This window comes from Caretta caretta, chromosome 20, assembly GCF_965140235.1.
Source record: "Caretta caretta isolate rCarCar2 chromosome 20, rCarCar1.hap1, whole genome shotgun sequence".
In the NCBI taxonomy this organism is placed as follows: Eukaryota; Metazoa; Chordata; order Testudines; family Cheloniidae; genus Caretta; species Caretta caretta.
Window position 1 is genome coordinate 3,556,306 of NC_134225.1, and position 25,137 is coordinate 3,581,442.

Below are 25,137 nucleotides of genomic sequence, written 5' to 3' on the forward strand. Positions count from 1 at the left end.
GGTGACCCCATTTAGTTCTTGTGTTATGAGAAGTAGTAAAAAACAATTCCTTATCTACTTTCTCTACACCAGTCATGATTTTATAGACCTCAATCATATCTCCCCTTAGTAGTCTCTTTTCCAAGCTGAAAAGACCCAGTCTTATTAATCTCTCCTCATACGGAAGCCGTTCCATACCCTTAATAATTTTTGCTGCCCTTTTCTGAACCTTTGCCAATTCCAATATATCTTTTTTGAGATGGGGCGACCACATCTGCACGCAGTATTCAAGATGTGGTCGTACCATGGATTTATATCGAGGCAACATGATATTTTCTGTCCTATTATCTACCCCTTTCTTAATGATTCCCAGCATTCTGTTTGCTTTTTTGACTGCACGTTGTGTGGATGGTTTCAGAGAACTATCCACAGTGACTCCAAGATCTCTTTCTTGAGTGGTAACAGCTAACCGTAACAGCTGGGGAGGAGCAAGGCAGGGGCTGTGCGCAGCACCAAGGTTACGAAATACTCCTGGCGGACAACCCTGCAGCTGGGACACCACCTGTGTGCAGCGGCTCCTCTCGCATGCAGTTCCAACCAGCAGCACAGCACATTCCACGCTCCTGCTGGGGACGCAGGGAGGAAGGACAGCTGCTGCTGTCTCTCCTCCTCCACCAACGCCTCCCCTAGCAGAGGAGAGAGCCTGTGTTGTGCAGCTCCTTCCCTCCCACTAAGGGACAACCCCCTGCCACCTTGCGGGAGAGGCCAGAAGTAAATAAGAAGGTATGGGGGAGAAGGGATCATGATAAAGGGAAGCCAACCCCAGCAAGGAATAGGTGTAGAAGGAGAGTAAAGGGACAGGAGGAGGAGAGACAGAAGGAGGAGAAATGAAGTGATGAGAGACGCTCAGGGAAAGACGGCAGAGGAACTGATCAATTTCAGCAGGCAGCTCAAAAATCCCTCAGAAATAAAGTCCTTCCCACCCACTCCTTTTAAACACTGACATTCCCTTCTCCTTTGGATAAGGGTCTGTATTGGGGAAGAGGAGAAATATAGAGAAAAAATTGCCACCCACCCCAAAACAAATGAAATCTCACACACACACTAGGGAGCCCAAAGCAAGCTTTAGCCGTCACACCCATCTGCATCCCAACCTAGTGGGGTACTTGACCAAGGGAGAGGCTCCTGGTTCTCCCTCTCTCCCTGAGCTGCAGCCAGAGCAAAGGGCAAGTTGTCAGCAGCCAAAACAGTGAAACTGAACTCCATTGTGAACGCGAACTAGAGACTAGGGCAGCACAGCAGTTCTCCCCTCCCTGCCACCCGGGCAAAGCCAATATTAACTACAAAAAAATCGGAATGATCACCCATTATCGCAGGTTGTGGCCAAACTCCCATCATCCCTTGCAGCCCCTTCCGAGCTGGGGCTAGCGTGATTTGACATGAACCAAATCTGTCAACGGCTCAAGACAGACACGTGGGCACCAAGGAGCAGTGGAAAGAACGTACTGCTCCATTCAGCTCCAAACAATGATAAATAATTCAGGAAGAGAAATGCCGCAATACAGAGCGCAGCAGGGTTTAAAAATAGAACATACACTGAAGTCAGGGGAACGGGGAAGAGGGAAAAGCTGTACAGAAAATGGATCTGCATCGACGAGACACTGCAACCAAGCCACCCAAAACTCGGCTTATTGATTTATTAGGAACTCAACAATACAACCACGATTTGGATTGTGGTAGCATCTAAGAACCAGAGTCCTGGACCAGGACTGTGGGTTGATACTTAAAAAGGCATCAACATTTGTCCTATCTTTTTCAGAAGAAGAACTGTATTGTCCAGGCAAGTATATCCGGGGGGGGCGGGGGAAGGAACACTCCTGAAAGCAAAACCTCCTTTCTTGTGACCTTTTTAGCTAGCCCCATGCTCGTACATGTGGCTGTTATGCAAAAGTGACCCAATAACTAACACGTCCATTTGGTTTAGTACAAAAAATAAAAAATTACTAGGGAAGGCAACTTCAAAGGCCTCTCCGTGGAAGTGAAAAAAGTCCACTTCTCAGGAATTCAATATTCGGGGAACTCTCCATTGCAACCCGGCCTATTGCCTCTCTCCTTCACAATGGAGTCCCCTCGGCTATCTTGCTCAACCCTTAATGCAGTTTTAATGAAAAATAATCACATTTTTAACCTGACGTGAACTGCTAATATATGGAAGACTTTAAATAAAGAAAAAATACATACAAAAATAAATGGACCCGGTATTACAATTGAGAGGCCCGCGATTCGATCAATATTTCATTTTGAAATGCCCTCATGATCTTAGGAAAATCTACTTGTTCTTGAAAAGTTAGTCTGTAACAAAACACCCACCGCTGTCTCCTGCTTGCCAGACTGCCCCTGCCTTCTGTTCCTGTGAGGGGAGCAGAGCAGCAAGAGAGCCAGGAATCCTGCTCACCCAATGCTTCGGAGAGCAAAGTGGTTTGTATATTTCAGTGCCAGAGCAGCAAGGCTGAGCAAAAGGGACGTTGGGATGCATGCTCATCCGCCTGCAAACCAAAACACAGCTGCTGAGCATCTAATTTTAGGTCTTTCCCTGCCTGGCCTCAACCAGACTAGGGATTTTCATGGTATTGTTTACATCTCCTACGACTAGGGGCTACCCATGGCAAGCACTGGGCTGCTATCTGACACCGCAGCGTAAAGAAGATATAAAAGCCAGGCACAGAGTGAATGTGAATTATCTATAGTGATGCTGATGCTGCTTTGCTGCCGGCTGCTATTTCAGAATTGCAAGTAACATTACTTTACTGTAGGCAAAGATCATGGAAATAACCTGAGTCCAGTGAACTGGGGTGTGGTTTTTGTTTGTTTGTTATTTAAACTATTTACTGGAATTTTAAAGAATGGAACATTAATGAGAACAGCCCCCAAATTTTCCAAACGTAACAGAGACCAAGCTGTACTGTAAATATCTATTGAAAGCACACAGGGGGCATTTACAGTTATGAACAAGGATATTTGCTTATAGATTCATCCTCTAATGGATTCTCAACTGTTAAAAAGCCAGGTGGATCTCCATCCCCAATTTGAGTAATTCTCTTTCAGATACTCAATGAAGGGAGCCAAATCTGAGGGAACTGGACTTATTTAGTCTGCAGAAGAGAAGAGTGAGGGGGGATTTGATAGCAGCCTTCACCTACCTGAAGGGGGGTTCCAAAGAGGCTGGAGCTCGGCTGTTCTCAGTGGTGGCAGATGACAGAACAAGGAGCAATGGGGGGGAGGGATAGCTCAGTGGTTTGAGCTTTGGCCTGCTAAACCCAGGGTTGTGAGTTCAATCCTTGAGGGGGCCATATAGGGATATGGGGCAAAAATTGGGGATTGGTCCTGCTTTGAGCAGGGGGCTGGACTAGATGACCTCCTGAGGTCCCTTCCAACCCTGATAGTCTATGATTCAAGTTGCAATGGGGGAGGTCTAGGTTGGATATTAGGAAACATTATTCCACTAGGAGGGGGGTGAAGCACTGGAATGGGTTACATAGGGAGGTGGTGGAATCTCCATCCATAGAGGTTTTTAAGGCCCGGCTTGACAAAGCCCTGGCTGGGATGATTTAGTTGGTGTAGGTCTGCTTTGAGCAGGGGGCTGGACTAGATGATCTCCTGAGGTCTCTTCTAACCCTAATCCTCTATGAGTCTATGAAATCTGATTGCCAGCAGCCTCTCCTCTTTGATTTATAGACAGCAACCTTTTAATCTTGAATCTCTATCACCATCATATCTACCCTTTATCCCCATGTCAGTCATTCCGGAAGTCTTCCTAGTAAGATCATTCTGTGTTTTTTAAGCAGAGACGCTAGGTGCACAAAACGTGCTGAATAAATATCTAAAATTACAACAGATAATAACTGTAGAAAACAGACCTTGGGCTTCCTGGAGTTGATGCGGATTGCATTACTACAGGTATAAGTTTTACCATGCCATTCCACTAGCTTTTTAACTTTAGGCATGCCCCAACACATGGAATAAGAGCTTGTCTACATGGGAAAATTATTCTGGAATAAAGTAGATTGGGAATTTAAAGCACAAAAATTATTCTGCAATAACGCCCTGTGTGGACACTCAATCTGGAATAAGAGTGCCTATTTTACAGTTTAGCTTAATCCACTTTGGAATCCCCATTGCAGAATAGGCATTCCGGTCAATTTCCTTATGTAAACAAGCCCAAGTCTCCTTTCTGGGGATTCCATCCTCAGCCTGATTGGAACATTGGGAGCTTGTACTGAGTAGGACCAATTCAGAGCAGAATACTAAAGGTCCCAAACTTGGGTGACCTCTGCTAGGTACCAAGATAGTATGTGTCAGCTTTGAATGCCATGGAGCCTTCATTGGAGAGTCTTCATTATTTATATTCAAATAATTAGCAAAGACATTCGAGGAAGCCTAACGATCAGGCTCACCGTCAGTGAAGGGTGACGACTGTCGAATCACATCCTGCCTTTGGACTATCTCTGGCTACAGACCCACAATGCTTGCAGTCCTGTAGGAGAGCAGAGCGGAGGAGACAGATTGCCTCTCTATAGGGCTGCAGAAAGGATGATGGACCTACCTCAACAGCAGGCTTTGGCATTACATGAGCCACAATGACCTAGGAGGATTAAGCCAGGCTGGGGAGAAGTTCAAATGCAAAGATGGGTTAAAAAGCCATTCAGCCAAGTGCAATAACCCCCACCCAGGCCCCCCACAGAAATGAACCAGAGACACAACCCCTCACTGGGAGAGGTAGCCCAACCGGTATGCTCTGGTAAGAGTCACACAATGCCCCAAGAACATGGTGCGGTGAACCTGCATTGCCAGAGGTCAAGGTCTCAGCGAAGGGCCTGGCGTCATTAAGGCTAGGTCCACACTACAGAGCCTATGCAGGCATAAACCGCTAGGGCAGATGCGGCTCACACTGCCAGGGGGAATTTTTCTGCTGGGATAGGAACACCGCCTCCCTAAACAACGCTAGCTATGCCGACATAAGCGCTTGTCTGTCGGCGTAGCTGCTTCCATACTGGGGGGTTTGCTGGCATAGCTAGGTCACTAGGGCTGTGTTTTTTCACATCCCTGACGGACATCACAGGTATCATCATGGGTATCATAGAATCATAAGACAGGAAGAGACTTCGAGAGGTCTTCTAATCCAATCCCTTGCACTCAAGGCAGGATTACGTACTTTCTAGACCACGGTATTATCTAGACATAGCTATGCCAATATAAGTTTCAAGTGCAGACTGGGCCCAACAGAAAACGCAGTAAAACTAGGGCTCCCAGGTGAAATAATAAATATTGCACAAAGCATGTGCTCTAAATGCCTGCCTGCGCTCAGCAGAGAACACTGTGGGCCCATTCATTGTACTGGTTGGTTTCTGTGTTCTGAACAGGTTTACCACATCCTTCACCCTTCTGGCTAAGGAGGAGGGGATTACTTCTGTCCCCTAATGGGATAAGCCGCATTTGGGACAAGGAGTTCTTGCCAGAGTAATAGGCTGTGTGGTCAGAAAGAACAGGATTAATGACTTCTCAATGTGAACCACACCAGGAAAATGGAAAAGGCCATAAAAGTGAGTAATTAGCCACTCAAGCTCCAGTCATTCGTGCCAACTAAGTTTGTATTCCTGACGTTTAGCCAAAATCTTAAGGCCTCTTCTCAGCTAAATTTCATGACACTTCTCCATCAATCTCCATGAAATTCAAACGAGTCAGTCTCACAAATGTTAAAATATTGGTTGCTTCTGCCCCATGTTAATATATTATAACCACAACAGATATTATTTACAAACAATATTCAGCAACTCCCAGCTCAATGAGGAGTGAGTGTGTCAGTGTAGTCTGTCCTTCAACCTTGACTCTGCGATCTAATCACTCAAAGCAGGAGGCTGAAACCCAGGACTCCTGGGTTCTATTCCAAGCCATGGAAGAGGAGTGTGGGATAGTCATGAGAAAAGGGAACCAGAGCATCAAGATTTCTGGGTTCTGTTCCACTGACTTGTATGTGACTTTTGGCCAAGTAATTTCATTGCTCTGTGCCTCAGTTTCCCAGTCTTTAAAACATGGACGCCACCATTCATCTTTGTAAAAGGCTCTGAGATGTTCAGACAAAAGGGGCTAGAGAAGAACAAGCCATTATTATTCTCCGGCTGATAAACTTTATCCTCATGCCTGGATTGAGTCCCATAACCAAAGAACCCACGTGACAGTCCTACCACTTCCATTAAAACAAAAGACTTGACACGAGCAGACAAACTATAACTCATCCTGCTCTAGACAAAAGCTAAATGTTTTGAAATGCCTCTGGGGCAGATCTGTGTCAACCGATCCATCAATTTTAAGGTTAGAAGGGACCATTATCATCATCTAATCTGACCTCCGGCCTCACACAGGCCAGAGGACCTCAACCAAGACTAATCTGTGCACCAAGCCCGTAACTACTGTTTGAGCAAGAGCAGATCTTTTAGAAAACCCAGTCTGGATTTACAGACTTTAAGTGCACCCTTTTCTCCCACTGACTGACTGGAACTGGTGTTGCTCGGCATGAACCTATCTAGTTCTTTTTTGAACCCTGTTATAGTCTTGGCCTTCACAATGTCCTCGGGCAAAGAGTTCCACAGGTTGACTGTGCGTTGTGCGAAGAAAAAAACAAAACAAAACTGTGCCTTACTTCTAACGAGTTCCCCACCAGCCACACATCCAGTGCAGGTCTCAAGAGGCTTTAAGTGGGAGGAGCTAGTAGGTCTACCAGTGAAGAAAGTGACGTGGGATACTGGTTTATAACAGTAGCAAGTTTTAGTTTTAAACAGGAAAAATAGCAACTCACTTTAATTTAAAAGTGTGACACATCCCCACCCCCCATAGTTTTATTTAAACAGTTAAATTTGCCAGTAGCAGTAACATGCAATTAACCGGACCACTCCTCCCACGGAACCTCAGCAAAGCTGTAAAACAAATTTATTAGGTGGAAGAACAGCACTTAACCTGCAACTCAAATGGCAGCATGATTTTACAAGGTGAGGCAAGAGAGGGGCACCTTTCCCCGCCTGGCTGAACAGATGGCCAAAGTACTTCTGCACAAGAGAACTACCCTTTGGTGCACAACAAAACAGAAAATCTTTCCAGCACCCCCAGCCAGCTGGCTGCCAAAGCCACTGCAAACATGCTGATGTCCAGGCCCCACTGCACCCCCTACACAGTCGCCACCCCTGAGTGTTCAAAAATCATAAGCTCACCTAAAAAATCATGGAGATTAAAATAGAAGAAGAAGAAAGATTTTGGTTCTATTTATTTGCCTTCTGGTTCTGGAGACTTTATTTTCAAGCTTTTCTCTGCAGCCACCAAGGGCTAGACACGTTCTTTCCCCCTTAAAGAAAGGTGAAATTCTCCCATCACCACCTGACTTCAGGAGCAAGGGCTTTGAGAATATCACCAGCTACCGCAAGAGTTGGCAGCTAAGAACACAGCTGGCATCCACCAAGCCCCACGCAGACTTTGGTTTGGAAAGGAGCTGAGTGTTTCACAGGGCAGCTCAACTGCATCCATGTCATAATGGCACTGACTTGGAGAGAGTTCAATGACTATGCTAAACCGACTTCAGACTTGATTGTGGCCACAGGGGTTCACATGTGTTCACAAGCATCCTCCCTTGGAGTCAACATTTTCTCTGCTTGGCTCAGCCCATGGGTATGGCCAGATTTGAGGCCTTTAGCTGTTGGAGTTTTGACAGAGACCGGAGACACAAAACGTTAAACTAAAAAGATGGGCAGACTTTCTCTACGGGGCAAAGGGTGCTCACCACTAACTCTGGGAGGATGAAAATTGCTCTGCAACTCATGAATTGTTTTATAGGAGGAAAAGGTTATCTGTCAAGTTGGGGGAGGGAGGGGAAATGATAATAAACGTCCTGCTTTCAAAGACCCTGAGCACCCTTTTCTCCCACTGACTGACTGGAGCTGGGGTTGCTCAGCATTTCTAAAAGATAGGTCACAAAGCGAGAGCTGCTAATGGACTGGGATAATTCTCTACTCTGTTCAGAAAGGGTGGTGTGGTGGTTACCGCAGTCTGGGAGCCTGGGTTCAATTCCTGGATCGTCACTTACCCTCTCTGTGCCTCAGATCCCCATCTGTAAACCGGGATAACAGCATTGCTCTAATTAGGGTGTTGTGAGGATAAATGCATTAAAGATTGTGAGGTGTTACAGCGATGGGGGACATAGATTAGTTGGAGATCCCTTCTTTTCCTTCAGCCTTTCTCTGTCTTGCCAAATAATGTTGTAAGCTCTTTGGAGCAGGGACCATCTCAGGTGTTTGTGTAATGCCTGGCACAATGGGACCTCGCTCCTGGTTGGTGCCTCCAAGTGCACCATAATACAAACCAAATACCACCACCTTCACCGTTGGTATCTGAGCACCTAAGTGGTTCTTACACATGAAGCCCGTGTTCTATTCATGGACCCATCTCTTCAGGAAAATCCTACGCTCAGATGAGTCAGAGGAGGTGGAAAAAAAAAAGCTGGGTTCATTTAGCCAGAGGCTGGAGTGGCATCATTAAGGGACAGAAGCAGAGCGAGGGCACATTATCCATGGGGAAGCAGCAAGAGCGAGAGTTTCCCACCACTGTAACTGACCCGTTTCTCTAGCTGAGCCTGTTTCAAATTGATTTGCAAACTTCTAGAAATAGCCAGGCTTTAATCGAGGCCAAGAAGAGGCTGATGGTACTTTTTGGTTTGAGCTTTCGCTTCTCCCGTCCCTCTCCCATTTTCCATCCAGATTCACTACATCAAGGCCACAACGGGGCAGCCTTCTGTCAAACGTAAAGATCAAGGGTCACCGGTGACAGAGGTGGTAGGAGAAATGGGTCGTGGCCCTGGTAAAGAGTTTGAGCATTATAATGTTGCCAGACAGCCAGCTTACAGCTGAGAATACTATGAGGGAAACCACCTTGAGTCTCCTTTGCAAAGAACATGAGATCGTTGGAGACTACAATTAAGAGAGAAATCGTAAGAATGGCCATACTGAGTCAGACCAATGATCCATCTAGCCCAGTATCCGGTCTTCCGACAGTGGCCAGTGCCAGGTGCCCCAGAGAGAATGAAAAGAACAGGGCAATTATCAAGTGATTCCTCCCCTGTCACTTATTCCCAGCTTCTGGCAGCCAGAGGTTTAGGGACACCCAGAGCATGGGCTTGCATGCCTGACCATCCTGGCTAATAGCCATTGATGGACCTGTTCTCCATGAACTTATATTCTTTATTGAACCCAGCTCTACTTTTGGCCTTCATGTCGTCACCTGGCAACAAGTTCCACAAGTTGACTGTGCGTTCTGGGAAGAAGTACTTGCTTTTGTTTGTTTTAAACCTGCCGCCTGTTAATTTCATTGGCTGATCCCTGGTTCTTGTGTCATGTGAAGGAGTAAATAACACTTCCTTATTCACTTTCTCCAAACCATTCCTGATTTTATAGACCTCAGTCGTATCCCCCCTTAGTCGTCTCTTTTCCAAGCTGAACAATCCATGTCTAAATCCATGTTTATGCTCAAATAAATCTGTTAGTCTCTAAAGGTGCCATAAGTCCTCCTTTTCTTTTTGCAAATACAGACTAACACGGCTGCTACTCTGAAATCCATGTCTATTTAATCTCTCCTCATATGAAAGTTGTTATATACCCCTAATTAGTTTTTTGCCCTTCTCTGTACTTTTTCCAATTCTAATAGATCTTATTTGAGATGAGGCGACCAGAACTGCACACAGTATTCAAGATAAAGGCATACCATGGATTTATATAGTAGCATTATAATATTTTCTGTCTTATTATCTATCCCTTTCCTAATGGTCCTAACATTGTTAGCTTTTTAGACTGCCCACTACACACTGAGCCTGTTTTCAGAGTACGATCCACAATTACTCCAAGATCTCTTTCCTGAGTGGTAACAACTAATTCAGACCCCATCATTTTGTATGTGTAGTTGGGATAATATTTTCCAAATGTCCATTACTTTGCATATATCAACACTGAATTGAATCTGCTGTTTTTTGCCCAGTCACCCAGTTTTGTGAGATCCCTTTGTAACTTTTTGCAGCCAGCTTTGGACTTAATTACCTTGAGTAACTGTGTATTGTCTGCAACTTTGCCACCTCACTGTTTACGCCTTTTCCCAGATCATTTGTAAATATGTTGAACAGCACGTGTCCCAGTACAGATCCTTGGAGGATCTTACCTCTCTCCAGTGTGAAAACTGACCATTTATTCTTACTCTTTGTTTCCTGTCTTTTAACCAGTTACTGATCCATGTGAGGACCTTCCCTCTTATCCATGATTCCTTACTTTGCTTAAGAGCCTCCAGGGAGGGACCTTCTCAAAGGCTTTCTGAAAGTCCAAGTACTCTATATCCATTGAATCCCTCTTTTCCACATGTTCTTTGACACCCTCAAAGAATTCTAATAGGTTGGTGAGGCATGAGTTCCCTTTACAAAAGCCATATTGGCTTTTCCTCAACATATCACGTTCATCTGCGTGTCAGATAATTCTGTTTTTTACTGTAGTTTCAACCAATTTGCCTGGTACTGAAGATAGTCTTATCTGCCTATAATTGCCACGATCACCTTTGGAGCCTTTTTAAAAAAATCAGCATTACTTTAACTATCCTACAGTCAGCTGATACAGGCTCATTTAAACAAAAAGTCATATAGCACAGTGAGTAGCTCTGCAATTTCATATTTGAGTTCCTGAAGAATTCTTGAGTGAATATCATCTGGTCCTGGTGACTTAATAATGTTTAATTTCTCAATTTGTTCCAAAACCTCCTCTACTGACACCTCAATCTGGGACAGTTCCTCAGATTTGTCACCTAAAAGGAATGACTCAGGTGTGGGAATCTCCCTCACATCCTCTGCAGTGAAGACTGATCAAATGAATTAATTTAGCTTCTCCGCAACAGCCTTGTCTTCCTTGAGTGCTCCTTTAGCACCTTGATCATCCCACTGATTGTTTGGCAGGCTTCCGGCTTCTGATTTAGTTTTTAAAAAAACATTTTTGCTCTTAGGGTTTTGTCTTTTGCACCCTCCCGTTTGGGAGCCCTTGGATTTTTCACTGTTTTCTTGTGTATTATTGTACACTGACTCAAGTCTGCTTTTAAGTATCAAACTGGCAAATCTAGACACTCCTGAGACACACTGCATCTGCTCCACCTAGTCCTTCCAGCAGTTCAGATTGAGACCTATCTCTTAGGCATGAATATCCTGCAGCATGCGACACAATACAGCTGTGTATATTTCATCTGAAGGCAATTGTTTAACGTTTAGCTGTGAGTCTAGAAACCCTGATACTGGGACCACCCCTCTTTTCAACAATGCAGGAAGAAGCAGGGACCCACTGTATGAGAATGGAGAGACTACTCTTCTGTACCCAAAAGCAGGAGACAACGGCAGCCGTACAGGTAGAACTCCCACCGCTCCTGCATTGCCAAAGCATCTTGGAAGGCACTACAGGATGGCCTGACCTAACTGAGCTTAACCTTAGATTGCAGTGAGAGGGACAACTGACAATTTAAATACAACAAAAATCACCAGTGGCCCACGTTGTGGGGAGAGGGGTTCAAGTTTTGTGGTTTGGGGGACGGGTCCTTTTTTTGTGCTACTGTAATTTTAAAATAGCCTCCTATTTTACATTAAAAAGTTGGGGCTTTTTTTGGCAAGTCATTAAAAAAAGAAAAATGTTAAGCGGGAACAATGATAGATTTCACAGGCAGAGAGGGAGACGCTTGGCTTGCTCGGAGCCCTGGAGACATGCTATATATAAAGTAATGAAATATGGATTATGTCTCTAGCACTGCCGATGGGCTAGGCATTTTGCAGACAAGCCCAGGAGGAAGCCAATACCCCTGCCCTGAAGAGGAGATGGCTGCAAAGCCAGGAAACCTGAACTAAACTAAGAATGTTTAGTTCCCCTCACTTGCTTTACCGTTTAAATAAGACGGCTTCGTTCAGCAGCACAAGGCAGCCCTATTCACTAGGCCTGGGAATACTCAGCCATTCTAGCAATCCAAGCAGCTCAGCACCCTTACAATAAACCACCAGATGCCCCTGGAATGGATACAAATCCTGTTTCTGTTTGATCACTTCCAATAACATTCCAGCTCACCTACCTCTTTTAGCACCATCACTAGACAGACCTACAGATAAGGCAGGAACCAGCGTTGGTTTCAGGGGAGGGGTTATTTTACAAATCCACCTGTCTGCAACCCCAGACAACTAATTACATTGGGCTGCAAAAGTGGGGAAATGCCTCTAGTTGCCTGCAGGACAAGCCTTAAAGATTCTGACCGAAGTTTACATTGCAATCCCCCCAGCCATTATGTCTAAATCATTCATTTTATGACATGTCAAATAGGAAGGAGGATCTTACAGCCACTTCCAAACAAGAGCCTCAAAGCACTTTAAAGGCAGCCTGCAAATATCTTTTGACCTAGTTTAACTAGAACAGTGAGGGGCGTGAATTTTTATCACGATAGCGTGGACGCAATTCTGTGCAGCTTTTGCTGTGTAGACGTAGCCTTACATGGGTCACCGAGTTTGTCCCGCAATACCAAATCATTCTGGATGTTGCCAGGTTTGATACACTCACCCAATTTGTTTTGGGATGGGGGGGAATAAAGACAAGCCACACTTCCAAGCAGGATCAGAAGCATGAAGTCTTTCAAACCAGGTAAGTTTCCAAGTCACAAGGAGACATCTCCCATAATAAAGGGGCTCTGTGTCTAAACTTAGCTCAGAAGAAATAAGGCTTTCAAAGAAAACGATGTCAAAGCAATAGAAACATTTTAAAACTTCATTACAAACTATATAAGAGGGCTGGTCTAATGAGTAGGCTGCATCTGCCACACTCAATAATCATCTGAGAGAAATTGAATGGGAGTTGGCAGTGACTCAGTCTGCAGTGCACAAACCCAGTATGTGCTCCCAATACATAATGAAATGGGGCTTTCTACAGACTAACACATCAGCACGTGCCCTATTGACAAGATGCATGCAAGGGAATCCCAGCACTCTGACACTGTAACTGTCTTGGAAATCTGATCAATCCTTCTGCGGTGGCTACCCACACTCAGGAATGCAAACAAGGTTCAGCAGGAGAAATCCTCACCTTTGCTTACAAACTCAAAAGCCAGAAGTAGGTCAGGTTGTCTTTTAATCAGGTTCACTAGGGCTTAAAGAACAGGAGAAGGCGCAGGGGATTGTTTTAAGAGATTCCTTCCCCCCACCTCTCTCAGGCACAGTTAGAGAAGCCAGTTCACAGATGGGAGGTTTCCAAGGAGAATGCCGAGTTACGTATGGTAAATGGGTTTCAGAGCAGCAGCCGTGTTAGTCTGTAGTCGCAAAAAGAAAAGGAGTACTTGTGGCACCTTAATCTCCTTTTTGCGAATACCCAGACTAACACGGCTGCTACTCTGAAACCTGCCATTGTGCAAGACACTGAATTTAGCGGTATGGAGTGGAAATCTATCAACTTCATGAAAAAACTCATTTAGATACAGACAGACATCTTCCTTTCCAAATGCAAACAGATAGACATAAAAATTTGTTAGTCTCTAAGGTGCCACAAGTACTCCTTTTCTTTTTATGAAAAAAGAAAAAGAGTACTTGTGGCACCTTAGAGACTAACCAATTTATTTGAGCATGAGCTTTCGTGAGCTACAGCTCACTTCATCAGATGCATACCGTCCACGGTATGCATCTGATGAAGTGAGCTGTAGCTCACAAAAGCTCATGCTCAAATAAATTGGTTAGTCTCTAAGGTGCCACAAGTACTCCTTTTCTTTTTGCGAATACAGACTAACACGGCTGTTACTCTGAAACCTTTCTTTTTATGGTAAATAGCAACCCCAACATCACATTGAAAGGCATCTGACATGGTTTCTTTCCTCCAGATAGAGGAAGAAACCCTCCTTAGCCAACATTCAAGGGGAGAGCTACCTGAGACACATCAGTATATAACTCAGTCGGGAGGGCTCTAATTTGGGGGAGGTTCTGCATTCAAGTCCCTCACCGGGACTTCTGCCCCAGACATACTGCAGTGGTGTCCTGATGCAGGGCCTAGGAGGTGCCATCCTGCCAATGAGGCACTATCCCGAGAGACCACCTGGTCGTCTCCTGCTGCTCCTGTGTTACAGAGGGGGTTACTTTCATTTACACCTTCTTATGTCACAATAGATCTACCGCCACAAAACCCCACAGACAAGTTCTTCAGGAGCATGGTGAGGTGCCTGTCTCCCACTGCTCGGGGGGCTGTCTCTCTCTCTGTGTTTTTGATGTTACTGAACCAGGCGCTAACGATTGGGAAACCTCAAGTTCTATCTAGGAATTTATAGACTCCTCCACCCCATTCACTGCAGCATCTGAGCACATTACAAACATTAACAAGTTCAACTCCCCCCTAAGATGAGTCAGTAGCATGTTCCCACTTATGCAGATGAGGAAACGAGCAAAGAGAGGGGAAGTGATTTGCCCATAGAATCACAGAAATGTCCGGCTGGAAGGGCCTCGAGAGTTTATCCAGTCTAGCCCCCTTTGCTGAGGCTGGACCAAGTAAACCTAGACAAGTCCTGACAGGTGTTTCTCCAACCTGCTCCTAAAAACCTCCAACAATGGGGATCACACAACCTCCCTCGGAAGCCTATTCGAGTACTTAACTCCCCTTAGAGTTAGCAAGTTTTTCCTAATGGCTAACCTAAATCTCCCTTGCTGCAGATGAAGCCCATCATGTCTTGTCCCACCTTCAGTGGACACTGAGAACAACTGATCCCCGTCCTCTTTATAACAGCCCTTAACATATGTGAGGACTTATCACGTCAGTCTTCTTTCTCAAAATTTTAGCCTTTCCTCAGAGGCCAGGTTTTCTCAACCTTTGACAATTTGTGTTGCTCTCCTCTGGACTCTCTCCAATTTGTCTGCGTCTTTCCTAAAGGGCAGAGCTGGGAATTGCATCTTGACGTCCTGATTCCCAGGCTGGGGATAAACACAGAAAACCCATCAGTCCTGCGAGCCAGAAGGCTACAGTGAGGTTCTGATGACTACACACACTGTAGATTACCGGCAGCTAGACTTTTTTCTTTTTTTGTTAAAATCACCCTCAGAGGAAAATCTTGTTTTTTTAAAAAAAAGGGTTCCTTACCAACATAACCTTAGCGCATTGAAACTGGACAAGTTTTGTTTTCTGCACCTCCCTCGGCTTAGACAATGAACCTAGATGAGTCATTATTAATAGCCATCGTGTTTATCACGATGGTGCCTAAGGACTAGCCGAGGACAGGGCCCCATTTTATCACGTTGTGTGTGTCGGATAAGCACTGCGCACATGACAACACTGCAGAAATAAATAATTCCTCTCTTTTAATTAGTGCTTAAAGTGTGTGAGAGGAGCGGGCCACAGACCCATGCAGAGAAACATAATTCAAAATTGAGAGAAGTCACCAAGGAACACACTTTAAGCACTGGTTACCAAAGCTGCTGCTCCCAGATTCTGATAGCACCCCATCCCCTCAGAAATGCTTTTTTTCGGGCCACTTTAAAGCAGGGCTTTTAATAGTTCATTTCACTAGGATGACAATGTTTGGGCTGAAATTGCCAGAGAACGGTTACAGCCAAACAGCAACAACTTCTCACTTGGAACTTTAAAAGTTCATGCAGACACTTGTATTTATCTTAGATTTTATAATCACTTAACTCTAAATTCTAATCCAACCTACATGCCATTGTCCCTTTAAATGCCACACTGGGTGGAAGGCAAGTGTCTATTCCACCCCCTGCTCTATGGCAGAAAATGAAATCTATGCATGTCTCTATTAAACTGCGACCTACCCAGGGCAGATTAATCATGTTTCCAGCACAACACTTCATGGCGACTGTACGTAATTGATGTAATTCCCCCCCAACCACAGCAGGAAATTGCAATTAGGAATTTGCTACAGATTGCACTGTTTGCTCCCATACCTGAGCTTTCATTACACGTACCGAACATGAAGTTCCCTCAAATCAAAGTTCCAACCACAGCCTCTAGTTTGGGGTTCCCAACTTTGACACCCCAAGGCTGGCTCTCAGAGGTGCTGAGCACCCCCAACTCCAATTGATGGCAGTGGGAACTTTGGGTGCTCAGCAATTCTGAAAAAATTAGGCACCTCAAACGGGGCTCCTGGAATCAGAGCCCCCTTTGGCACCTTTGGTTGTAACTTTTCTAGTAGCAGCCACCTCCTTCAGGCTGGCAATGCTTCGGCTCAGCGCAGAGCATCAGCCTGTCAGGGAGAAGCTGGACACCTGGGTTCTATCCACAGCCTCACTGCGTGACCTTGGGCAAGCCACTTCCCCTCTCTGTATCTCAGATTATCCACCTCTAAAACAGGGATAACGCTCACCTTTTACAGTGGGGCTAGGAGGATTAGTACATTAATGCTGCAAAAGCCCTTTTTAAATCCTTCAATGAAAGGTGCCAGAAAAGAGGAAAGTATTATCATCATTCCCCGCAACAGCCACTGCACCACAGGCTGCTGTGACCCAAGCTGGCTCCCCATCTCCAAGTTTTAGTGCTTTAAAACCAGCTTCGCCCATCAAGACCCCAACCGGGGGCTTCAGCATCTGTAGGGTTCGGAGCGCTACCCGCCACACTGCACAAATCAGGAACTCTCTCGGAGCAGCAATACGCTTGAGGAGCTGCCTGAAAACAACGAGCTTCGAAGACTTTGGCTACATGGGAATGTTAGATTTGTTATCCAGGTATGATCTCCCACCCACGCCTCCCTTGTGGACACACTTATTCCAGTATAAGAATGTCCATAGGGGTGTTTATACTTGTATAACTGCTAAAAAAAAATTCCCCGTGTACACAATACCGTGAGCCCTTTGGGGCAGAAATAGTCTTTTCACCCTGTGTTTGTACAGCACCTAGCACCCCAGGGTCCTGACCCGCAGCTGGGGCTGCTAGGTAACAGACAAGGCCTAATTCACTGCTGTACAGACTGTGGAACGTATGCCGCCGGCGAGTTCGCTCTTGATCTATTTTCTCCAACTGAACACTGGGTTTGGCCATTGCTTTGTTTCCAGGGACAAATGCAGCCAACGAGACATTTCAAAAGGAACAGCCAGGGGGTCGATGGGAGACACCTCCTCAGAAGCCAAGTCATGAGGTCAAAGAGGACGCTGCGTGGGTGCTACCTCTGCTCCTCCTGGGACACATCCTTTCCGCTCCTTCTCCTCTTAGCCGTTCATTTCCCTGCTGCCCTGAGTCTCACCCTGGGCTTGGTTGCCTGGTCTCACTCAGAGCCGGGGCTCTTTCAGCCTGCCGTTAGCTGGGGTTGGGAAGGGCCAGGTACAGATCTGGAGCTGTAACCCACTCTAACTGCCACCACATTTTCTTCCGGATTTAAAATTAAAACGGGGCCATTTTGGGTAAGTTTTCAAAATGCCACGTCCCATTTTCACAAGGGATTTAAACACCCTAATAACTGTGGCCCCAGGTGCCCAAAGATGCAGATCAGTGCCTAGTAGGATTGTCCAAGCACCCAAATCCCCATTGATTTCAGGGGGAGCTGTTTCTGACACGCCCACTAAGTGCCTAGCTACATCTTTAGACCCCTAAATACCTTGGAAATCTGGTCCAAAGTCCCTTTTGAAAGTTTTACCCTTTAAAATTAAATTTTAGTTCAGTTTGATACAGGCAAAGTAGCTCAAATAACAAGATACATAGCACTTCTATAGCACCTTTCACGGTAGGATCTCACAGCTTCTGTACAAACATTAAGCCTTGAAGTGAGCTGTAGCTCATGAAAGCTTATGCTCAAATAAATTGGTTAGTCTCTAAGGTGCCACAAGTACTCCTTTTCTTTTTGCGAATACAGACTAACACGGCTGCTATTCTGAAACCTGTCATTAAGCCTCCAAACTCCCTTGTGAAGGAGGAACATTTTATTACACCCATAGCACAGATTGCGTAACTGAAGAGACAGGTGAAGTGACTTACCCAAAGTTACCCTACAAATCATTAACAGAGGTAAGACTAGAAGACAGGTGTCCAGGCTCCCGTTCCCCTCTCTAAACTGTACCGACCACCACTTTGGCTTAAAGACACGCGGCAGACAGCAACAAGACACGGCAAGGATGCAAAACTCAACGGCTCTAAAGTCTAATCAAACAAGCTGCCAAGTGCAAAACTCACCTGCTGAGCAGCCAGTCATCATCCCCCAGAGATCTGAAAGCAGAGCAAGGAGGGTGAGTGGACAGAGAACCTGGGATGCTGAGCAATTGTGACAGGACATGATTTAGGACAGGGAAGTCAGGCTGGATCATTATTCCAATCTGTCCCCAAGACACAGCTATCATGAGGGTTGCATTGTCTGCTTTGTGAATGAGCATGCATGTTGCTCTGACTTTCCGTAGGACCTGAGCTTAATAAAGTAACTGTGATGACAGATGCAAAAAGCTAATTTGAGGCTACTTTTCTTCTCCGCTGCTCCAGGAGCCTGGATATTATCTGCCTTGACTCTTATTAAAATCCCCAGAGATCTCAATTCTGCTGCAGCACTAGCTAGTCTAAATTTAGCAAGGTAATGGAAAGAGTTGGAAGGCAGGCAATTCATTTTAATATCTGCACCTTTAAAATCACTCAGAAATTAGCTGCCTGGCAACATAAAGCAGTCATGCAGAAAGAGAAAAATAATCAGGATACACACTAGATTATCAGTTGATACAGATGCTAATGATCCCAATTACGATACTCACTTCAAGAGCCTACAATGGCCAAGTATTTGAAAAAAATGCTTGCATGCCAAAGCGTGTCAGGAAAACGGCAGCGTTCAGGACATTTTAATATCCTGGTGTTAAATTATGGAGCGAGACTGTAACAGCAGCTATTCTGCCAGCGTTTTCACACATCAGGCAAAGTAAAGTTACACTGAGAATCACGTTTATTTGGGTTCCTTATAGACACTGGCAATATATTGGGAAGTCACGTGGCAGGTTTCTCAAAGAAAGAATCAACTGGTCCAGTCATTACCACTGGGTTAACCTGCCTGACTCCCTCCGAACTCTTGGTCCACCAAAGTTATACACAAAACAGTTCTCTTAACTTTCATCACATGCAACATACGGACCCCAAAATAGATGGCCTTTCAGCACGGAAGTGAAAACACCCATAGAGATCATTGCTCCTCTCACCTGACTGGTAACCAGACCCAATTCACAGGAGGGCAACAGCACGGAGCAGGAAAGGCAAGAAGGGCTCTTCCAAGTCACATCCAGGGGGACTGCTTGGCTCTTCATTAGACTCCAGCTATTAAAGGAAAAGCTCACTCTAATAACCCACTGCTGAAACACAAGGCTGTCAGACTCTCTGAAAAGGGCCCAGCAAAATCTCGACTTTGACTGGAAGCTCTTTAAGGCAGGGACCCTCGTTTTGTTCTGTGTTTGTACAGCGCCTAGCGCAACAGGATCCTGGCCTGTGACTAGGGCTCTTAAGCACCACTACAACACACATGTAATAAGAGGTTACAGACATACCTCCCAAAAGGCTCTGCAGTTCATCAGCATCTTGCAGTCAGGTGCCAGAAAGGCAGTCAATAATCACCACCCCACGGTACTTCAGAGTCTGCCAGTTTGATGCCACAGCGTCAAGTCTTTTGTGATGTGGTTGTATTTTATTTTAAAGTGTCCAAGGGCCAAACTAAAGTAACTCCCTCCCTCTTCCTTCCTCATCAGAGCAAGCAACACTGATGGGAAACGTGAAGACTGCAGAATCTGGCAACTCCAAACAATAACGGCAGGCACTTACACGTGCCCCTTCCTGCAGTGTGCTCTAATGCCAGGGTGCAATGCACGGCAAAGTCCAAAGTATAGCAAAGCGCAAAGTACGGAGGCCCTATAGCACCTGCCAGCGAAGGGGTCACAATAAATCATCTAGGGTATAAAATTAAAGCAGTTAGCGTCTTGTCAAAACAGCTCCCCTCTTTTTTGCTCACCGCTTGTTTGTCAAAGTTTATACAGGAAACAGCACTTGCCCTCTAAAACCATACTGGACATGCCAGGCTTATCTAAGTCAATGCGGACACCAGAAATAAGAGGTCCTGACACCAAGTCTAACTGTCAGAGCAGGACACTGAGAGGCAGGACTCCCAGGTTCTTTTCCCAGCTCTGCCTCTTGGCACTTTGGCCAAGTCCCTTCTCCTCTAGGGGCTTCAGACTCTCTGCTGTGATATACGGTTGCTGCTTCCTTACCTCACAGGCCTACTAGGAGATTCATTGCCCTTAAGAGCTTTGAGATCCGCAGAGGAAAGAGGAGGAGAATGCCCTGTTACTATTGGAGATTTTTCAGAACAGGTTTGACGAACACCTGCCAGGGGTGGTCTAGGTATACGTGGTCCCGCCTCAGGGCAGGGACTGGAGTAGACGACCTCTCCGGGTCTCTTCCAGCCCTGCATTTCTAGGATTAGAAACTAGCATTACGCAGAATGGAAAGCGCTTTAAGACAGAAGTAACTACTTTATTCTTCATGAATTATGCGTAAACAGTCAAGCTTAAACCTCTTTGCGACAGGTGGAAAGTGTGATCCAAGGTCCCTTCTCCCTCTGCAGACCTTAATGCCGCCACATCAGAGGCCTGGTGCTCCCATTTCATTCCCAATACAATGCAAACCTTCAGCACTCCACACCAAGCCGCTGCAATGCCGCTCTCCACGTCACCCATGCACCTCTTAATTTTTATTTTTAAAAAGGCCTGAGCTGCCACAAAGGTTAAACACCGCTGGCATTGCCAGAGCTTACTTCCAGCCAAGTTGCAAATCCACTTCTGGGACTGTGCTAGCAAGCAAAGAAATCTGAATGCCTTCTGTCTTTTTATTAGCTTTGGGCTCTGAAGAACAGGTTATAGGGTCTGACCCTGCGGCCACTGGGGAGCTTTGTCTTGATTTCAACAGGCACCGGATCAGACCCATGCTTATTAAAGCTTCAGCCCCCAGAGAACAAAAATAAACCCTTCTTTGGTAGAATCATTTCTAGCTCAAGATTTTAGCTCCCCCGGAAACCAATGATCTGCCTAGCTAGGGAACTCTAACATGGATCAATAGCCAGGGTCATTCAAAAAAAAAAGTAGAATGAAGAATTCTCTACTCTTCCCGGTTTTGACAGGGACACTGCACCAAGTGAATTAGCGCCATTTCAGAAATGGATTTAAACTAAAATAGAACTCCAGGAGCTGCCCTTTCACTGATGGGTGCAATTAACATATTCGATAATAAACAAGTAAAAATGACCATATTACTGTATACAGTGTTCATTAATATTTTCTACTCTTCTTTTGGACCAATATAAAATATTGAATACAGCCCCAAAATCTAACGACAGCAACTTCCCCTACTGAGTGACCACATTCAGAATCAGCGGAGTTATCCGTTACCACGGCTGTTCTCAGCAAACATGCCCAGACTGCTACTCAAAACATAAAGCACTAGGCCAAGATTTACAAAAGAGACTAGTTATTTTGGGAGCCCAACTTGATACCTCTTAAAAAAAAGTGATGGAGAGGGAAAGGTAGAACGGGGGTGCCTGGGCCAAAGGGATGATGGCATCAGGAGAGTAGAAAAGTTGAAAGGGGGGGAACACACTCTCCACATCCTCCCCAGTGGTTGTGCCTACAGATTGCCTCCCTAAGAATCCTTCTTGCTCTCTGTCTTTAGACTACAAATGTAAATGTTTTCTAGCAAGCTTTCAACAAACAGTGCACAGTTTTACGCTAATGCGAGAACGCAAACATATCGTATGGGACTTTGCAGTAAGAGCTTTTCTGTGCTTCTAGACCAGGTGAACAGGTCCCAGGTGCCTGAAGCTGGGAGGTGTATCAGACAGAAAGGATGAAGCTGGAAGATGAAATTTCACATCAACAGGCGACACTCCAGGCATGGTGTTAATGGAGTAACCCCAGTATCTTGTAAAAGAAATTCTAGTCACTGCATCTAACTACAGATCACTAAAAACAACCTGGATGTGTCCAACAGAAGTAAGATTAATTATCGAGCGGGAACCCGTCTCAGCAATCTGATCGCACTGTCGTGTCGTTACAGCACTGGACTGAAACTCATGGGATCTGGATTCAAATCATGGCTCTGCCACAAATTCCTGTATGAATACGGGCAACTCATTTAGTCTTTCCTGGCCTCAGTTTCCCTTTTGTAACATAAGGGAAACAAATCCTCCTCTCATCCTCTCTCTGTTTAGACTGTAAAATCTTTGGGGCAAGGACTCTCGCACCACATGTCTGACCAGTACCTAGCAAAACAGTGCCCCAATCTCTGCTGGGGCCTCTAGGCACTAGGACAAATAAATACTAATCATCAGTGGCAGGAAATGCAGCTCAACATCTGCATGTGTGGAAAAGACCAGAGTCTTATGATGCTGGCAATATTTGTTTTATATTAATTAGAGATTATTTTTAGCTAATTAAAAAAAACTCTGAAAAGGTTCCTGCATTCAAATGCCAAACTGCATCTCCTGCCTCTAAAACTGCATCACCGGATTGGACTTCCTGAGGGGGAAATACCATGAAAATAGCGGCTCTCACAGCCAGTCGCACTGAAGGAAGTATTCAGAAAAATGGCAGGTAGTTCTAGAAACTCTTCTGAGACACCATTTTTAATGCATATCCTCTTATTCAGTAAATACTCAGTTACGGTTCTATGGAACCTCTTGCCCACTGTTAGTAGTGCCAGGTAACATTTAAAATTTTATGTTGCAGTGGCTCCCCATTTGCAAATTGAAATTTACAAGAAATCTTGACCTCTGAAACCTCCTGCACAGGATGCTTCAGCCAGTTTAATTTCTGTTAGACCTCTCTGCATTGTGGATAGCAATGAAAATTGACACGGACCACAAACTCAGAAGCTGCTTGTTTGGAGATCATAATCTTATCACATTTTACTTTGCTGTTAGAGGAAACAGAATACAGCGAGAGGGGGAATGGTGGGGGGGGGGATCACCAGGTGGGGAGGGAGAGTTGGGGGAAAGAGAGAAAGGCAGAGCAGAGAACAGAAAGGCTCGTTTATAGAGTTTTTGTACCAATATAGCTACATCAGTACAGAAACTGTGAGTAGTGAAAGGGAGAAAGAGACAGAAGTCCGGTTTATATGAAGATGTTGCATGGGTTGAACTTACGGTTTGAATTTAACCAGCAGAAGAGGCTGTGTGGACACTGATTTCAGTATGAGTGGCTTATTTCAGTTTCGTTTTTGTCAAGGTCTTCACTGGAACAAAACAGGCATGTTTTACATTGACCTTAACTAGCTACATCAAGGTAAAAACTACCCGTGCCTTGCCTTCAGTGGGATTTTACAGCAAGTTAGCAATCTCAATGTAAAAACGTGAGTTTTTTTTACAGTGAAGACAGAGCCTTGATCAATTAGGAACAGGTTTAACTAAGCCAAATAAGACACTCTTACACTAATTGGGAACATCCACACAGCCTTCTGCACCAGATTAACTACACTGGTTTAAAAAACAACATACATTAAATCAGAGCAATTATCTCATGTTAACAAGCCCTTAGTTAAACTGGTGGCAAAATCCCTTATTTCAGTTTATCTGAAGCCCCCTTCCTAACTGACTTAAGCTAAACAGCAATAAGCCTGGCTTAAAGTAAAATGAATGTCCAGCCCTTTGCATTAGTTTAACTAAACAGGTATAAAATCACGTTAAAATGTATGCATCTTTCATGCATAGACATGCCCAGAGTAGGTGTAAGAACGAGCAAAGAGAAGGAAGCCAAAAAAAAAGGAATTCTGATGTTCAAAAAAAAAAAAAAATTAGAGTTTCTTAAAATGCATATTGAGCTATTCAAAGTTCATGATTAAATAATGAGAATTAGGTCATTAAATACTGCACGCACACACACACACAAGCAAGCACACATATAGCGTACATGTGTAATCGCCCACACTATCCCCCAAATTCTCTACCTAAGTCAAACTGACCCCCAAAATTGTTGCATGAAAGTGTCCTAGATTCTTCCCCTGCCACTAGGTGAAAATAGATGGTGCCCAAATGACTTTGGTCTGTAATTCTCAAATGACTCTTCCCTTGACCTGCGAGTCCCTGGCCCATCGTATTAAGAGAGCCATAAATATTAGAAAAGGGAACAGAATTTTAAAAGGCGCTAGGTGAAATGCTGACTCTACTGAAGACAATGGCAAAGCTGCCATCAGAGTGGCCAGGATTTCACCCATCACACTTGTAAAATAATATAAAAACAAACTTCAGAGCTGAACGTACGCTCCCAGGCTGACTACAACTCCACAGCCAGATTTCTGTTAATGGTTGAATTATAAACCTCCCCCTGAAAAGAGGGTCTTATAATGGAAGTGATGACACAACCTTAAATATAGCAGCACAAATGGCATCGCTATTATAAGGAGAACTCAAAGCATGTGCAGGCAGACGAGGGGATTTGGATATCATGGAGAGAAGCCAGAGGCGGTGGGGAACGTGACAGTCAGTGCAGGCTAAAGACAGAGAGAGATGGTCTCTGATCCACCATCCCTCTGCTTTGCCAGCAAGGCCAGCCCCAACCAGGTTTGTCTGCTTCTCCCACAAGCCTCTCCACACTCTCTTGTGCATTGCCCTTACTCCCTGAACTGACCCCATAGGTCTGTTGGCCTCTACTCCTCCCAATCCCTCCTCAAGACACTGCTGCTTCAGCACCTTGGCATACCTGTCAACAGTCCCAAATCTCACAGGACTGTCCCGCTATGATCCCCAAACCCCCTATCTCAGCTGAAGTCGCTCCTGTTGCTCGGGGCTGGCTGGGCTGGGCTCCCTGTTCCCACTGCTGCAATCTGCTCACCAGCGCCCCAGGCTCACAGTACTGCTCAGGTTTGGCCCAGCCCCCCTTGACAGGGGGGCAGCCAGATCGAATCTGAGTAAGTGGTGTTGCCACCTTGCACACAGGATCACATTATCACTCAGTCACATTTGGCCTGGCCACCCTCACCCTGCACTGGGGAGATGGGCCAAACCTGAGTGGCACTGTGACCTTGTGTGCCAGGCTGCAGCCTACAGAGTGGGGAGCAGAGCCCAGCCAGCCCCACAGGACAGGAGCCTTAAGAT

At 45.3% G+C, this 25,137-nt stretch overlaps 1 protein-coding gene across 14 annotated transcripts in view; it reads right to left on the reverse strand.

Moving 5' to 3' along the window:
* Positions 1-25,137, reverse strand: part of R3HDM2 (R3H domain containing 2) — a 109,680-nt gene that overhangs the window by 76,292 nt on the left and 8,251 nt on the right. For 7 of the 14 annotated variants that reach the window (XM_048832186.2, XM_048832188.2, XM_048832193.2 and 4 more), the window contains exon 1: positions 18,210-18,231. The exons of 3 other annotated variants lie outside the window; for them this stretch is intronic. The gene's annotated coding sequence lies outside the window, so the exon portion shown is untranslated. Of the gene's footprint in view, positions 1-18,209; positions 18,232-19,207; positions 19,323-25,137 lie in introns of those variants that run through there. 4 more of the 14 variants (XM_048832195.2, XM_048832194.2, XM_048832187.2 and 1 more) reach the window with 2 other exon arrangements.